The sequence below is a fragment of the Mustela lutreola genome, chromosome 5 (genome assembly GCF_030435805.1).
Source record: "Mustela lutreola isolate mMusLut2 chromosome 5, mMusLut2.pri, whole genome shotgun sequence".
Lineage (NCBI taxonomy): Eukaryota > Metazoa > Chordata > Mammalia > Carnivora > Mustelidae > Mustela > Mustela lutreola.
This window is the reverse complement of record NC_081294.1, coordinates 113,856,826-113,862,879: the sequence shown is the minus strand read 5'-3', so window position 1 is coordinate 113,862,879 and position 6,054 is coordinate 113,856,826. Positions and strand designations below refer to the sequence as shown.

General features: G+C 37.4%; 1 long non-coding RNA gene across 1 annotated transcript in view; it reads left to right on the top strand.

The window, feature by feature from the left end:
• The first annotated feature begins 1,700 nt into the window (after window positions 1-1,700).
• LOC131831407 (uncharacterized) overlaps window positions 1,701-6,054 on the top strand; it is a 32,313-nt gene continuing 27,959 nt past the window's right edge. Inside the window, exon 1 of the long non-coding RNA XR_009353638.1 lies at window positions 1,701-1,961. This is a non-coding gene — a long non-coding RNA (uncharacterized LOC131831407). The remainder of the gene's footprint in view (window positions 1,962-6,054) is intronic.

Below are 6,054 nucleotides of genomic sequence, written 5' to 3'. Positions count from 1 at the left end.
GATTAAAGTGATATACTAACTTAACAAATTAGGCTTCTTAAAGGACTAGAGTAGAGAAAACCTGTTTGATGAACTTTGACTTCAAATTTTGAGTTTTTGAGTTATTTACCTCCTGAACTTAAAATCTCCAATTTTCATATTCTTTTTTTTTAAAGATTTTATTTATTTATTTGACAGAGAGATCACAAGTAGGCAGAGAGGCAGGCAGAGAAAGGGGGGGAAGCAGGCTCCCCACTGAACAGAGAGCCCAATGTGCGGCTTGATCCCAGGACCCTGAGACCATCACCCGAGCCGAAGGCAGAGACCCAACCTACTGAGCCACCCAGTTGCCCCCAATTTTCATATTCTTGCACTTCTGAATAATTGCTCCCTCTTTGTGGAATGTTCTTCTTGCCCTCCTAGGACAGCAGCTCAGTCTTTTGGGACTATATCCAATGTGATGATCTTTGTGAAATGTTTCTCAATTTTGTCATTAGAACATGTGCTTGTGATTAATTTTTCTTACATACCTTCTTGGTCAAACATTAAGGCCTATGTCTTAGTCATCTACATGTCTATATAACATTGAAGAGAGTGTTTAAGTAGTACATAGTAGATATTCAGCAAACATTATGTTGAATGTAAATAATTAATGAGTGAAACCACCTCTCAGAAGTTTTCAATTCCTTCTTCCTAGAATGGAATGTAGAATTAAGCCATAAAAAAGAAAGTCACCTGAAATTTATTATAATTATTATTATTATTAACAAAATTACTTTTATTTTTGAAGATTTTATTTATTTATTTAACAGACAGAGATCACAAGTAGGCAGAGAAGCAGGCAGAGAGAGAGGAGGAAGCAGGTTCCCTGCTGAGCAGAGAGCCAGATGTGGGGCTCAATCCCAGGACCCTGGGATCATGACCTGAGCCGAAGGCATAGGCTTTAACCCACTGAGCCACCCACGCACCCCACAAAATTACTTTTTAAGGAAGAATGAAAAAAATAAAAATTACTCCTTGGACCTTGTGTGGAGAGTCCACATCTCTGACCTTGCAAAGTGGGCGAAAATCAAACACATTAATATTCAGACTATTTTAATTCTCATGGTTCTGGGCTATTTTATTATAATTATCTGCTTATACTACTAAAAAAGAAGGAAAAAACCTGTACAAGATGAAGGCATCTGTCTTGGTAAAACCAAATTCCAACAATTCCAAGGTCTTATTTTTTCCTTGATGATTATATATCTGAGGTTGTCAACATTAGAACAGATTTTAAGCTCCTGGTCATTTCCTCAAGCAAATAGGATGAAAACAAAGGATCAAATAATGTGTTCAATTTATAATTGTCTCACTACAAATTTTTGACTTTTTTATAAATGGATTATTAAAGCTGCAAATGATAGTGGCTTCCTTTGAAGAATTATTTAAAGCTCTCTTTAAATGCCTATAAGATAATAAAGAAAAAGAAAATTCTTCTCTGATTGGTTAAAGGGCAATTGGTATGTATGCTATTGATGAGAGTGGAAAAATCTGCCAGGTGACTTCAATTCAGCTGAATCATATGACTCATATTTGCTGAGTAGAAGAACCAAGAAGTAGGCCAGCTAAGGAGGATTGGCATGCAAGACTGGATCCCCTGGGTCAGAAACCCTGCAAGCAAGGATAAGTGATTTTTTTTTTTTAAATGAAAGGAATTGATACCTTATACAGCTAACTAAGGGGCTTCTCTGTCAGCTAGGGCATGTCCTTTGGTCTCCCTGAGACTCAGTGCCCTGGTTTGTAAATGGGGCCATTGTAACATCCTTTGTAAATGATGAGGACAGGTAGACCTGGGTTAACAATCTTTTCTGAACTCACCTGGACAGGGGAAACCTGGAGAACACTGCTGGGAATTGCACTGAAGAAGAAACATTTGAATGGGAGGCTGAGTGTTGGAGTAGATTCCAATTATGACCCAGCTATGGGATGACTTGGTGTTGGTAAGTAAGTAGCTCTTAATGTCTGATTTCTCACTGATGAAATGAGATTTTTCAGGGTGCACAGAACAATTGAAACTGGTAAGTAAAATCAAAGTCATAAAAATTGTTTGTGGGTCACATAAACTAAACTGACTCACACTGATCTAGATTGCTTAAAGAGATGTTGTGAAATCTTCACACGAAGTGTTGCTTCTAGTCTACCTTCATTCCCCTTTTCAGGGGAGATTGCAGGAGAGGTTTATAACGAGTGGGTACCTGACATAAGTCTGAATGGTGTGGGGTGTTCCTGGCATCAGGACATAATGCTCCGGGCACCGTGTCGTGCATGGTAGTCTCATGAGTGAGTCAAAGGGCTGTAATGATGAGTTCCAGACCTTTGTGAGAATGGTTCACAAGTGATCCCCAGTTTTAAATGGGATCATTTTTGCTCTGCTCGGATACTCTGCATCAGAAATGAGTCTGCAAAAAATAAAAAATAAAAATAAAAAAAGAAAGAAAAAGGAAATGAGTCTGCTCACAAATTCTTAGAAGAAAATCAAAGAGGATGCAACAGCACCTTCCTTCCCTGGTGAGTTATACCCAGGAACTCCCTTACACAAATTCTGTGCTGTGCATGGAGTGGGGGTGGGACATGCACCTTGGAATTCCCCAGAGGCTGAAAGTTCTCTGAAGGCTCTTCAGCTGGGCTCTCAGCATCAAGAATGAAAATGTTAGGCCCAGAGAGTGGGTCTGAAAATGGGAATCCTTGATATGGGAGAGTATTAGTTACTTGGAAAAGGCAGTGAATTTCTTTTTCTCTCTTTACAACCTGAATGTTATTGAGGCAATAAGAGAATCAGTTTAATTATTTCCCATTTTAGCCCTAGGTCTTTCTAGTTCACTAATAAATGTTAGTTATTTCTTTAGCCAACCCAATAGCACAGATGCCTGTTAGTCCCAGTGTTTGAATAAAGGAAACTGAGGCAGAGCAAAGTTAAGGAATTAGTTCCTTATTCTTAACTATATTAAATACCTTACTCTGTTTCACCTTTTTCCATATGCAGCATAGATTTTAACCTACAAAAGATTAACTACCTTGATCCTGCTACCCATTAACTCTCTTCTTCCCCTTCCCCAATGGTATAAAAAGGCTTCAGTTCAGAGATAATAAGTGGACAAGATGGTAAGAGGAAAGTTTTTGTTTATTTATTTTTAGAAGTCAGTAATTCAGTGACCATTCTGTCTTTCTCAAATTTTGTTCCTTGTTGTCCAGAATGTCTACTCAGCTTAAGTGGCCTCTACCTTAAGAGGCCATGAATCTCTGTCAGTAAAAGGGAGTTGCTCCTCTATCCCTCCCAGACTTCACAGAAATACTTTGTCAAGAATCTTTGGATTTCACAAAAACCTCTAGATTGCTTTTCTCAAACTGCAAGTTTAATTATGATATTTTTAAGAGTGCAAAACACATAATTTCCCTTAATTTGAACCTTTTTCTAGTAGCATTTAGGTTTGTATTTCAATGAAAGCCTGTACATGTTAAAAATATATATACATTGCTTAGAAAATTAGTCTTGTTGTTTCCAAGTATTCAGGACTTGTAAATTTAAAACAAAAGAGAACAAATTTTGATTTACTTAAGCAAACTAGCCTCAAAAGAGAAAAAAAAAAACCCCACAAGTTTGTAATTTAAACTTGAGAAATTAACTCATGTCTCATAAATTAATTTTCTTAATATTGACATTTCCTCTGAAATAATTGCATCAAATCACTCCTGTCCTTTATTGTTTTTCAAACTCAAACTTAATGTATATTACTCACAAAGTGATGGGGCAAAAGGCTATTTTAAAGAAAATTATTCAAATTAGTAATTTTTTGGAAGTGATTCGGGTGGCATCCACTTGGCGAATGGCCTGTGGATTGCAGTCCTGATGGATGTCCTGCCCTCTTGAGTCTTTGAGTTTCCCATCTGTTCAGGGAGTCCATCTCCAGCTCCTCAGCAGCTTTGTGATTTTTACTGTATCATTGACTACAGCCTTTATGTAATATTTGCATTGCTATATTCACCAAACTAATGTTCACTTAATTTTTGTCCTTAATTAACTTAAAAAAAAATTTTAATTAACTGAATGTATCTTAAAAGGTGGATTTGTATCCCTGCCATAAATAGATGGACAAAATCAATTTAATGAAAACCATACAGTGTTATTAAATTCTAGCTCCAAAGAGTTGTCTGCTGAAGACTGAGCCTGAGGCTTGCTTTCTATTTCTTAAAAAGCAAGAAAAAACTGTTCGAGAGTTCTTTGTCAGCACCAGCCTTAGACTTTCTTCCTGATATAATTGCAAGGTTCAAAAAGCCTGAAATGATACAAATTTCCTTACTGTATTATTGGATATCGATATGCCTCCTAAAATGATCTCAAACTGGGAAACACGGGGTTGAATATTTCCAAGACTTATGTCAGCTGTAACTTTATTATACTGCAAACCAGTCATTTCAGTTTACAGACACGCAGAAGTACTTTTCTCTTCTGGTGCTTTGAAAAGCTGATACACAAACATCTTATAGGAAAAGCTGACTCCTCTCTACTCCATAACTCTGGCTAACTTGTTCAGACATGAAAAGGTAGTGAGGAAGTGTGAATAAGACCAGGAATTAGGATTCAGCTGGCCAATCTGATTTGATTGTTGCCAAAGACCTTTAACAATCAAATGGAGAAATGTTAAGCCAGTTGAAACTTTTTTTGGCAGAGCTGAAAGTCAAATTCTGGCATCAGTTTGACAAAGTAGCTCTATTTTGATAAAATAATTGATGTAATTTGGGTAATATTGCCAAACTTAATTATCTTTAACTTTTAACTGCCCAGTGACCATTTGCATGATGAAAGTAAGTGTTTTATTATTTATTTACTTAATTTTTAAATATTTTATTTATTTATTTGACAGACAGAGATCACAAGTAGGCAGAGAGGCAGGCAGGGAGAGAGGAGAAGCAGGCTCCCTGCCGAGCAGAGAGCCCATTGATCCCAGGACCCTGAGATCATGACCTAAGCCCAAGGCAGAGGCTTAACCCACTTGAGCCACCCAGGCGCCCCAAAGTAAATCTTTTAAAAACCGAAATGAATAGCCATTTCTGTTTATAATTTTGTTTGTGTGTGTGAGTGTGTGTGTGTTTTGCTACAGTCTTGTATAATTAGAGTGAAGTCTTAGTTCAAGAACTTTCTTTTCTCCTTTGTAGAGTGCTGATAGAGTTGTTACCAAAGCTTTGAATCATTTTGTTATCCAGCACTATGCAAAATGAATAATTAAAGCTGACTCACATAGGAAGTGGCAGTGGAAAATTAGTGGGAAAATTCATTGTTATTTTTTGACTTCTACTGCCAACATAAAAACCATAATGGCAATTGAGGTATCGTTATTTTTCAGTAATCCATTTTACTTGGCAGAGACTGCACAGAGTTCCATCCTTCTGCCTGGAACCCACAGGTAGTACTTGTTGTAAGATTAAAGTTGGTGCTAGTTATTTCAGACATTCACTGCTGAGTGGGAGATAGGTGGCTCATCCTCACCAAATGTAGCCTTAAAAAATTTCCATGGCACCTGCCACTGTGAGCTATAATTTCCAGTTAGTGCAAGCTTCTGTTTCTCCGTTATGCCTTACCTACTTAATTCCTACTTCACTTTGCATAGAAAACAACACAGAAAACAAAAGGCTAGACTCACAAGTTGCAAGGTTAATTACCTGCAGTATCTGCAAAACCAGACCCTGGGTTGGAATCTTGAAATTCAGTGGCTTGGTGTCTTGGATAGCAGTGGCCTGGGAAATAGGAGACCTGAGTTCTGGGTCAGCTTTACTACTAACTATGTGACTTTGAGCAACTCTATTGTCTTCACTGATTTTCAGCGTCCCCTTCTCCAAAAGAAAAGTTGAGAAGAGACTATATATCCATTTCTTGCCTTCCCATCCTATGATTGTATCTACTTCCTGTAGTGTTAACAGTGATATCTAGCATCAAAAATAATCTTCATTTATCTGAGATTTTAAAGTAACAACCCAGCCTGGCATAAGCTTGCTTGAATTAGGCTTGAATTTTAAAAAGAACAGGCAGCATAAACT